We start from the raw sequence: 12,806 nt of genomic DNA, 5'->3' as shown, positions 1-12,806 counted from the left end.
GAGCGAACTCGTAACAATTGTTTTAAATTACCGGTAGACAAATTTAGATTTAGGCGCGAAATAGGTAAACATTGGTTTGGAAATAGAATAGTGGACGAGTGGAACAAGTTACCAAATGTCATCATTAACTCGAATAAGCTGGATAGCTTCAAACAGGTTAGATGGATATATGAGCAATAGGGGTTGGGTGTAAATGGGACTGCCCAGTATGGGCCAATAGGCCCGCTGCAGTTTCCTCCATTCTTATGTTCTTATGTTATTTTTGTGTGAATGTCATGTTTATGACCTGACCTCATGTTTAGTAAGGTCACTCTGTGTACTTAAGCCTCTCTCGGTCCTTGTAATTCAATTGCCTCTGAAGATGTCTTGAATAAAGACGAAAACAAAGGTGCTCAGCGTTTCCCTTTTTCCTGTATGATTTTATCAAGATTTATCCACGTTTTCATTGTGGATCTACCTACAGTGATTTATTTGCACAATATATATGTATATATGTATTATATATATATATATATATATATATATATATATATATATATATATATATATATATATATATATATACACACACACAAGTAAATCACTGCAGGTGCGCGTGATCTAGGTATATGCTGATAACCACAAGGAAAAAGAAAACACGAAGTTCCCAAGCGCTAGAGAGTTGTCTAGTGTATGTCAACACTAGGGAAACCCAGTTTTTTAACAACAGATTTCTGGAATTTATCGTATCTTTATCAGCCAACAGTTATAACAATGTTCGATCACAGTTTTGCTTTTCTTGATCAAACAGAAAATGAAAAACGGATGTGGTAACGAACTTTCATCTGCGTCACACTTGACACACATCCGTTAGACGGGTCCCGGTCCTATCGTGTGACGTCCGAAGGGTGCAGAGGCGGTAAAGGCCCGGTGCGAGGCTAGTGAGTGGGGAGCCAGACTCTTCACTACATGAGGTATGTCATATCCTTCTTTCTTTTCTTTTTACAAAATAAGAATATACACAGCAGATATAAATAAACTCTGGTTGAGGTTGTAGCTCTCGTATTTTTTTTATTTGACTGTTTTAGTTAATCGAGAATAAGTTAGGTACAAACGGCCTACTAAGTTAATGTGTAGATTAAAAGTTCAATCTTATTATAACGAAAGAAACCTGTGAGGTTCGTTTTGGCTTTATGAAAAGCAGGATATATTATAATAAATGGATGATCAAGTATAATTTAAAAAAAAGTCATCCGAATATTTCACGGACGAATATATTAATATGTTATGGCTGGTTTTAATGGAGTTGGGCATATTGTTCCATTCATATATAATTGACAACACAACAATTATATACATACTGCATAACGTTGCTCACTATTGATCTTTTTGTGTTTATTTATGGTAAAGTACTTTATTATTAATATTATTTATTTACAATATATATATATATATATATATATATATATATATATATATATATATATATATATATATATATATATATATATATATATTATATATATATATATATATATATATATATATATATATATATATATAATTTTTTTTTTATTAATTATATGTTCGCCCCCAGACCCTAATGTGGGCCATTGACCTGTGTACCTGTGTTCTGGTCGGCTAATCCCGTTAAAAAATAATAAAAAATAAATCTTTAACAGCCATAAAACAACTGAAAGCTCTTTGCCACTGACCATTGAATTTGGTATTGTGATGCACAGTCTCGGATAAGATACATTGCTGTTCTTGTTATATTCAATCACAGATTTAACGTGTTCTTTGGTAAATATATTAATACTGATTTGTCCTTGGAAATAGTGTTTGAAAGCTTTGCTGGCTATAATTGGTCGGTCGACATATTGTTTTGCCACTGTATGTATTCCTTAACTCAGTTCGCTATCTATGCACTGTATATTATGGGGTCCGGACAAAAGCCTCCTGGACAAAACCCCCTTAGTTAAAGTGCAAAGTAGGACAACAGCCCCTCAGTTTAAATTGAAGAATTGGTTAGGCTAGGTTAGGTTCATTAACTAAATAATTATATCAAAAGTCTTATTTGTGCGAGAGAGCTTTTGTCCCGGGGCCTTTATCTTACACTCTTATATTATACACCTAAATCAATAAGCTTGTGTGACGATTTTACTTATATATATATATATATATTTATATATATATATATATATATATATTTATATATATATATATATATATATATATATATATATATATATATATATATATGTGTGTGTGTGTGTGTGTGTGTAAAAGTCATAATTGTACAATTTTATTAAGCTTTAGGCACCAGGTGATATTAAAAAATGGCACACAACTTAAAGATATAAAAATTCAGGGCAAGTTAATTTTGTTTTTAATTCAGATTAGGTTTTGGCGCAGGTCTTGGTCTGGTCAGGTTTGTTAGAGGTTAGGATCACGTGAAGACATTTTATTTCACCTAGAGATTAACCACCCTGTCGTTAACAGCTATCTTATCTTGACCCTACAGGTAGCGTTAGGATGTTCAATTAATTATCAGTTGAAATAAGCTTGGGTGCGCACTCTTCATGTGATCCGATCACTAGATAATTATACTGTACAGTACTTGCCTTAAATTTGACATACGCATTCGTTTTTGTTTCGTCGGTTAAGATCACGACCATGAATAAGTATAATTGTTGTCCACCGTTGTGTTGGGAGAGCGACGTATCAGTTACTATAGAATAAAGATTTAAAATTTTTGATGCCCCAGAATCGGGTTCAAACTTTATCCGGCGCTAAATGGCCCATTGGCTCCAGTGCTTGGCTTTGGGCATTAAATCAATAAATGAATCATAGAAATTAGGACTCATTGAGCAGCATATCATAAAGGTGTAATTTTCTAGTTAAATATTACATACCCCTGGAAAACTTCAGGGTTACACAAGCATTAGGTAGAACAATATTGTAAAATTATATTACTCTCCGTATGTACAGCATTATGTCATGTAGAAACAGTAACATAGACCTGAATACAGTAATATTATATATACCTTTACTATTTTTCTATTTCAGATAATGCTGTGCACCCTTAAGTTCAAACCGTAAGTAAACACTGCAGTATCGCATTTGTAGTTTTTATTTTAATTTTATGACAACTCATTTTACGACTTTTGGCGCATCCTTTGGATAAAGTTTGGACAGTGGGTGTGACGCTTTCTTCCAGAATATTCACATAAATGCACATAAAACTACGCTTAACTTGGCTGTAAAATAGTTAAACCGTCTAAATTAAGTTCTTGGGTTTGTGAAGTATTTCAGGAATACATCTTTTCATCAGCTCTCAACATAAGTGATATGCATAGTTGCTGAATAAAATCTCACTTAGCTATGCTAACAACCAAACCCACTAAAACTTAACTAAACCGAACTTCACCCAAATTACCCCAATCTCATATAATTTAACCAAACTCAATCTGGCATTAATAAAACAGAAAATTAAGCAGAAATGCCCTTTGTTATTGTGTACTATTATATAGGACGGTGGGATTTTTGTCCCAGCTAAGTGTCCGAGAAGATGAGTGGACAAAAGCCTCCTAGCACAAATAATGATACGAATTTGTATATTATTTTTATTATTTACAATTTTGCACTTTTTTTTTACGGGGATTAAGCCCACTCGGGCACAGGTCACTGACCCACATCAGGGCCTGGGGGGTAAATATAATAATAATAATTAATAATAATTATAAATAAAATAATAGTATTAAAAATAATAACCATAAATAATACGAAAATAAAAATAAATCAAGAGTGAGAAACGACACACATTAAGTATGTTGTTGTCAACAGTAAACGAAACAATTGAGACCCTGCAATTGTGTAAATGAGGCAGAAAGTCAAATGGGCAACCTGGGACTTGGTCACAATTTCTGTGGTGCCATATGGCAGCAGGGTCTACCATTAGACAACACATTATGCTAACAATATCTTCCCAGGCGGTAGTACCTCTCTGTTTGGTAGCTACCTACTACTGAGGGGCTTTTATCCTACTTTGCATTTTGACTGGGGGGGGGGGGGTTGTCGGATCCCTTGGGGGAAACGCGTGATGCCCGGGCAGGCGCAGTACGTACTGTGAAGAGGGAGGCCCTGTGCGAGGCTAACAGTATCACTTGCGGCTATCAGAGGCAAGTTACCTACCTTGATCAGAGGCCCTATATGTGAGGCTAGTGTTATCACATTCACAGGTACGCTTCTGACACTTTTGTCAGGGTACTGTTGGAAGACTGCTAACATGGTGAACTTCATCTTAACTTAAATATATAAAAACATGGTGACAAAGCATTTTGTTCTGTCTCTCTCTCTTCCCTTTTTTTCCCCGTTGGTTTATTTTTTATTCGCAAGACAATATTCCCTAATACCCTTCTGATATACACGAAACGATTTGTGAGGTCTTTGTGTGCGCGAGGCCAGTCACATCCTGGTGACGTTCACTCCACGAAAATTTTCTTTCCCTGTACAAGAACGAAATATATTTTTACCTGCCTACTCCTAACCGATATGTTATATTTATGTAATATATTAACCGTGATATAATCACTGTAGGGCCTTCGTCTTCCTGAATTTGTAAACAAAATCGTTACTGCAATATAATTATTTTATATTTCTACCATTAAGTTTCGATGTTTGATTGTATATGCAGTAACACTAACAGGCGTAAATGTTTTGACTATATATTATTTCTAACAATTCAGTATTAACTCTTACATAAAGCTGAAATACATTACATAATTCTTATTTCTTATAGTACGAAAATATGGGGCAACCAAGTGTTTTCGCAAGTATGTAATTGTAATCTATATTAGTTAGCCAAAATCAGACAGTTATAAGAACAGAAGAATGGAGGAAACTGCAGCGGGCCCATTTACACCCAACCCCTATCGCTCATGAGTGTAGGACAAAAGCCCCCTAGGACAAAAGTTCCCCAGGAGAAACAATAAGAATTTTTTAAATAAATATTTTATTTTTGTTTACAGTTTATGAACACTTCTCTAACCTAACCTAACCTTCGGGAATTCTGTTATAGTCAATGAGCGTCAATGAGCGACTTATCTGGGATGAAATGCGCAGGGCTTCCATACACAACAAAGTCTGTATAGTAGGCGACTTTAACCTTGGCCAAATAGATTGGACTGTCCTTACGGGTAACTCAGAATCAGAGGATTTTCTCGAGACGATCCAGGACTGTTTCCTAAGTCAACATATAACCGAACCCACACGGGGTAATATTATACTGATTTAGTTCTGACGAACAGAGAAACCTCATTAGCAACAAGCCGAGTAGGGAACGAATCCTGCAAACAGCGATCGCAAAGAAATTCGATCTCCAAAGTTAGATTTTCAGGGCAGACGGGTGAAAATTCCACTCAGCACCAGATTTCAGAAGGGCAAACTGACAGTTTAAAGAGGCAGCTGAGAGAGGGGAAGTCGCGCTTGGCCGTGAACCTGACAGATGACACATTGACCTGATAACGAGATCTGAGATTGCCGAGTTCCACGACAATTTAAATAGTGAGTTACTTAATGCACAAAGGCAGAACATACCATACAAAAAACTCAGATCAGACAACAATGACCCTAAATGGATAAATAATTATTTAAAGAACATCATTGGCCAAAAGAAGGCTATAGGTAGAAGGATAAATCATGGCGAAATTCACCTCCGGGACTATTATAGGGTATTGGCGAGTAGAGTTAAAACCGAGATAAGGAAAGCAAAGAGGAATAATGAGGTAAGGGTAGCAAGGGAGGCGAAGACAAACCCCAAAGGATTCTACCAAATGTATCAAACTAAAACACGAGAAAAGATTGGACCAATACGGTCAGACTCCGGCGAGCTCACTGATAACGACGGAGAAATGAGCAATAATTTAAATAAATATTTTTCAACAGTTTTCACCACCGAAAATTTAAACATGATACCTGAGGCACCGACTCTATTCAGAGATAGTGAAGAAAACAAATTAAGTGAGATAGTAGTGACTAGTAACGATGTTAGTAAGCAAATAGACAAACTAAAGCCTAATAAGTCACCTGGTCCCGATGAGATATTTGCCAGAGTATTAAAGGAATGTAAGGAAGAGCTTAGTATGCCCTTAGCAAAGTTGTTTAACATGTCCTTAAAAACAGGTGTAGTACCAGAATCCTGGAGGAAAGCGAATGTAATACTGATTTTCAAGAAGGGGGATAGATCACTATCCTCTAACTACCGCCCAATCAGTCTAACATCAATAGTAGGCAAATTACTGGAAGCAATCATTTCAAACTCTATTCGAAATCACCTGGAGAAGCACGGATTGATCAATGATTCCCAGCATGGCTTCACAAGAGGACGTTCTTGCCTAACTAATCTATTAACATTCTTTTCATCAGTTTTCGAATCGGTGGACGAGGGGCACAATTATGATGTGGTATATCTCGACTTTAGCAAAGCCTTCGACAGAGTTCCCCACGAAAGACTAATTAGAAAGGTAGAAGCTCATGGCATCAAAGGTGACATCCTTAAATGGATTAGGCGTGGTTACAGGACAGGAAACAGCGAGTGAGCATTAACGGCACTAAGTCCCATTGGAGCAATGTCACAAGTGGAGTTCCCCAAGGCTCAGTACTTGGACCATTATTATTTATTATATACATAAACGACATAGATATCGGCATTGACAGCAACATAAGTAAATTTGATGATGACACTAAAATAGGACGTGTTATCAAATCTGACGAGGACTCGGCAAAACTACAGGAGAAGATTCAGAAAACAAATTTTTTCCAATGGTCTGAAAAGTATGATGAAATCTAATGTCGACAAATGTAAAGTACTAGTATAGAAGGAAAGAGGAACCAGATACCAGATGAACAACGATGCCATAGAGAAATCCGACTGGTGAGAGAGATTTAGGAGGTCGATAAGAACCTGGGGTTAAGTAAACAATGTGTTTTTGCTCGTAACAAGGCTAATAAAGTACTTGGGTTCATACAAAGGAGTGTTAGTTACAAGACTAGCGAGGTCATCCTAAAACCGTATTTTGCTCTTGTGAGACCACACCTGGATTACGCAGTTCAGTTCTGGTCACCGTATTACAGGATGGATATAGAATCCTTGAAAAGAATTCAGAGGAGAATGACAAGACTAATCCTGGGCATTAGGAACCTTGAGTATAGAGACAGGTTAAGGCATCTTAATTTGCACTCCCTCGAGAGACGTAGAGCGAGGGGCGACCTGATAGAGGTGTATAAGTGGAAGGCAGGGCTAAACAAAGGGGACATTACAAAGGTACTCAAATTATCAACCAGGAGCGAACTCGTAACAATGGTTTTAAATTAGACAAATTTAGATTTAGGCGTGAAATAGGTAAACACTGGTTTGGAAACAGAGTAGTTGATGAATGGAACAAGTTACCAAATATCATCATTAACTCGAATTCGCTGAATTGCTTCAAACATAGGTTGGATGCTCATATGAGCAATAGGGGTTGGGTGTAAACGGAACTGCCCAGTATGGGCCAATAGGCCCGCTGCAGTTTCCTCCATTCTTATGTTCTTATGTTAAGTCTGCAATGACGTATGTTTTGTCTACTAGGGTAATTACTCCCCTGACATTCAGTGACCTCACTGGGCCCTAGGGTCACCTCAGGAAATACAGAATGAACAATAATTTCATATTTAAATCTATATATTTTTAATATTTCTAATTACCCTCTCTTTAACATAAAAACATGGGGCTTCTGTCCTATTTTGCACTTTTACTGAGGGGCTTTGTCCTAGGGGGCTTTTGTCCGGGCCCCATCGCTCATATATCCATCCAACCTGTTTGAAGCTATCCAGCGCGTTCGAGTTAATGATGCTATTTGGTAACTTGTTCCACTCATCCACTACTCTATTTCCAAACCAATGTTTACCTATTTCGCGCCTAAATCTAAATTTGTCTAATTTAAAACCATTGTTACGAGTTCGCTCCTGTTGGGATAGTTTGAGTACCTTTCTAATGCCACCTTTGTTTAACCATCACTTCCATTTCTACACATCTATCATATCGCCCCCTCACTCCACGTCTCTCGAGGGAGAGCAAATTAAGATGCTTTAACCTGTCTCTGTACTCAAGGTTTCCAATGCCAGGGATTAGTCTTGACATTCTACTCTGAATTCGTTCTAGGGATTCATATCCATTCTATAGTACGGTGACCAGAATTGAATTGCGCAATCCAAGTGAGGTCTCACAAGCGCAAGTTATAGTTTTAAGATGACCGCGCTAGTCTTGTAACTACCATTCCTTATGCGTCCCTAACGGCCGATTCGGATATAAAAGTCATAAATATAAGTACTGGTATAGATTTAGGTGAGCAGTATATTTAATTAAAATTTGCGACTGGAGGAGGGTACCAGAAATCCAGATCCTCGTTTTCGTGGGTCCAGCAAAGTGGTGAGTGATCCAATTACTTAATTATGCCCTCCAGGTCAGACTGGCCAGAGGTTCAATACTGTTTACAGATTGTTATTGTAAATATCAAGAAACGTTCACAGTATATTTAGGTGCTCTGTAATTTCCATTTGTATCAAATTAATAAAAGTTGATGCCCTAACTTAGATATTAAAAGAAATATATTTAAAAACTTTTCAACTTTTACCTCTGCTATGCAAAGTAACGTAAGGTAATCATTAAAATATAAGTAGGGTCGTTTCGTACTGGGAAGTCCGCTTGCCTCTCACCATTGTGACCAGCTTCGATTCCCAAGTGAGTTTTCCCCGGGTTTTCCTTTTTTTTTTTTTTTGCGAATACTAGATTACGGGGATTGCCCCTTTTGAAATAAGACGATGACCCGGATCTATACAAGCACGGGAATTCTCTCCCAGGGTTTACTGCCTATCTAAATAGCAAAATACGTATATGTGGCGACTGGCAGCCGCGTGACGTCAGCGGGACGATTCACTACTGCCATGAGAACATAGCTCGTGTATTTATTTCTTCACATTGATATATGTATCTTAAACTTGCTTTGTGATGCTATCCCATTATTTTATACTCGCAAGAAACCAAATGTTGTTTTTAACTGAAATAAGCAAGGTACTCTAGTACAAGTTGGCCTGTACATAACATGGTGAAACATACTGTGTAGTAAGTAACGATACGTCGGACACACATACACGCAATCCAGGCGAGGTGTTGCATCATATTTTCCTAATATTGCAGCTTTATAATACACGAATATATCAGAACTGGCGAATGACTTAGTGACGTAAATTCAAAGAATAAGCCTTTCGGTTATCCTTAACTGAATCAATTTCCTATTAATTTGTCATAGTATTCTCAACGGATTGTTAACATAGCTTAAGCTTGCTGGACCGATGTAAGCTTTATCGCGGTTTATACAGGGTATCTGTCTATGAGTGTAGGACAAAAGTCCCCCAGAGAAATAATAAAAAAAAATTAAATAATTATTTAATTTTTTTACAGTTTACGAACACTTATTTAACCTAACCTTCGGGAATTCTGCTATATAGAAGTATACAAGGAATGTTTATTAAATCTGCATGATGTACGGTTTGTCTACTGGGGTAATTACTCCCCTGACATTCAGTGACCTCACTGGGCCCTAGGGTCACCTCAGTAAATACAGAATGAACATGAAGGTAAAATATGTCGTCTTTTTTTTCTTTTCTATTTATTTAATAATGTTCTATATCAAAATTGAAAGTTATAATATTCTAATTATTTAAGTTGTAATTTCATATTTAAATCTATATATTTTTTATATTTCTAATGACCCTCTCTTTAACATAAAAACATGGGGCTTCTGTCCTATTTTGCACTTTCACTGAGGGGCTTTTGTCCGGGCCCCATCTGTCTATATATCAGTCAAACTATACCGTTGGAAGTTACAGTTAACAAATTTCATCTCAGGCGTTCATGAACACTTCCTCCACAGTTCGTATATATCCTAATTACATAGTATATATTAGTCAAATTTATGCAAGAGGCTGTTATGTATTCAGTGTAACATGTTTAGCTAACAATGACCTGTTGGCTGTTACTGACCTGAAAGTTTCTTTAAATCGTTGGAACACCTGGCTAGCTAGCGCTGTCTCAAACCACATCTTGCCTAGTGAGTGCTAGTACCTGAGCTATCATGGATAGTAATCTTAAGACTATATTCAGTCTAGTGGTGACATTTAAGAGAGTCCTATTACTATTACATCCAGCTTACCCTTTGCCGCTCCCATACCTATTACTAACTTAATTAGAGTAGGCTTGCAATTACTACACTAGCCTAGCTCTGCTACCAAGTCTACACGTCCTAATACTAACCTTTCCTAATAACATAACCGCTACTACCAATTACTACTAACACAGTTTATTTCTAGTACCATAGACTACTACTATAACTACCACACAGACTATTACTATAATTACCACACAACCTATTTCTAATACACAGCCTATTAATATAATTACCATACAGCCTATACCACATAGACTTTACTATAACTACCACTGACTATTACAACTATCACAGCCTATTACTACTAATACCAACCAATTACTACTACTACCACCACAGACTATTACTACCGACAGCCTATTACTTCTAAAGGTGTCATCGCACTTGAACGATTCATACTTAGACGATCGTCTGTTTTAAGCGATTTTACCATCTTAAGCTAAATGATTAGATTGGGTTACGTTACATCCATTAGCAAACAGACAAGCTTTCAAGTGGGATGTAATCCTATTAATACCAGACTTAGAAGCTCTACTACTAATACACCTAACCCAGGGAAGCTATCGCCAATATAACATAGCCCTGATACCATACTGTACTTTACTTGATCCTAACACTCCCAGAGGATCACTTGTAGTACCATGACATTTATCCTATTAATACCAGACAATGTCCAATAATAATTATTAACCACGTGTTAGATTATTGATATTGCAATGTCCTATTATTATAACAGCCACTGATTTAGGTAACGAAGTCTTAAGTCCGACTCACACTTCATTTAGCAATCGATGACGTGATGAAAACAGTGGTCCCGTAGATAATCCGCTCAGACGTGGAGTTAAAATTTAAACAAACATGGACGACCCAGGGCAGATCCATGAATATCAAGGGGGGGGGGGACATGGCGAGTCCACCCAGCTAGGTTTGGGGCGGGGGACTGTATGCCCCCAGATTTTATTTTTTTTTTAAATCTGATCAATATCATGGGCATTTTGAAGCTAGGTGCACTTGATATTAAGAGATATTCTGAGGTCGATATTAATTACTTTTTACTATACAAAAACGCCTGTGTACAATACTGCATTAAAGTATAGGAATTTTCTGATGAAAATGGGATCAGGACCCCCTGGATGATAACCTTGGCTAAATATTCGGTGCAGCTACACAGGTTCCGAAAACGGTACAAAATGGCAAGAGATTATCCAGTGCCTTTATGACATCCCTATACAACCTGTGTTGCCATTTTCATATTACCACTGTATCAGGTTATTTATGTGTCCTAACAAAATATAACAATGTTCTATACTTAATCGTCTTCAAATAACAAAAGCTCCATTTCAAAATTACAATCTGGACTACAATGTTATTGTAACTTACTAAACAGTTAAGCCAATACTGTAGTACAGTACAAGCAAAATCTCACTGACATGACTCCATCCTCCTTTTATCAAAACCATTAAATTACTGTAGTGGTATAAGGAAAAGTAACATCTTTATTAATCCTAACATTATAGTATATATGATAATAAAATAAAAACTAAATTAAATTGAGATTTATTTGTAATACTGTATATAAAAATATATAGAATATACAAATACATCATAAATAAAAACATTGACAGTTATGGTGCTTAGATAGAAAGTAGTGATGAAAAAAGCCGTCAGTCAAGTAAAGTGTTAAGAGAAGAAAATATGAAAACATTAACAAGACCATAACAATAGTAAAGTAGTATAATCGGCACAAAAAAGTAATTAAGTACAGCACAGTATGCAAGAGTAAATTGTCCAGACTTAGAGAAAGCAGTTAAGCATGGACACGTCGACAAGAAAGAAGTGAAGTATAAACAAGTCGACAAGATCACAAGAAAGATGTGAAGTATGAACAAGTCGAAAAGATCACAAGAAAGAAGTGAAGTATAAACACGCCAACAAGATAGATGTGAAGTATGAACACGTAGACAAGATCCTAAAGCAAGAGTGGTGTAAATAAGACAAGATTGTCACAGAAAGGAATTATGAACTGGTCAACACCTAAATAATGTAACAAGTATCATCATTAGAAACAAATATCAACAAGTCAACGACACCATTAAGAGTTTTAACAACAAATCTGACATATCACCATGGGTAATTTATGCACAAAAGCCACCTAGCTTCTACCCCGTGCCACGAAACTGGGCTTAAGCCTGTTATGGTCAAGTAGTCCAATACAGTATATGATGTACAAATGTTTAGGGACGCATTTCCAAGTACCTTCAGTATACAAATCAGGAGTGAGTGTGATATACATGTCGAGAGTTCTATGGAATGAGCCTGCAAGCTTTGTAACTATGTGGTGTGCACATCCTTTGTAACTAGTACAGTATGTGTACATCCTATGTAATTGTGGTGTGTGTACTTCCTATTTAACTGTGGTGTGTACACCCACTAAAAAATTACTCGGCACCTGTGTCATATTGTATCACGCCGTAAGGGTGCCGAATAATTTTTTAGTGGGTGTACAATACAGACCAGCCAGAGGCGCTATCCCCATGTGTGTCAAGAAGTTGTACACCC

General features: G+C 36.7%; 1 protein-coding gene across 1 annotated transcript in view; it reads left to right on the top strand.

The window, feature by feature from the left end:
* The first annotated feature begins 917 nt into the window (after positions 1-917).
* Positions 918-12,806, top strand: part of LOC121875104 — a 50,958-nt gene continuing 39,069 nt past the window's right edge. The window contains exons 1-2 of the mRNA XM_042379460.1: positions 918-953; positions 3,049-3,077. The gene's annotated coding sequence lies outside the window, so the exon portion shown is untranslated. The remainder of the gene's footprint in view (positions 954-3,048; positions 3,078-12,806) is intronic.

The sequence above is a fragment of the Homarus americanus genome, unplaced genomic scaffold (assembly GCF_018991925.1).
Source record: "Homarus americanus isolate GMGI-L3 unplaced genomic scaffold, GMGI_Hamer_2.0 scaffold36970, whole genome shotgun sequence".
NCBI lineage: Eukaryota > Metazoa > Arthropoda > Malacostraca > Decapoda > Nephropidae > Homarus > Homarus americanus.
Note: the sequence above shows the minus strand (reverse complement) of the source record. Positions and strands in the feature narration are given on the sequence as shown.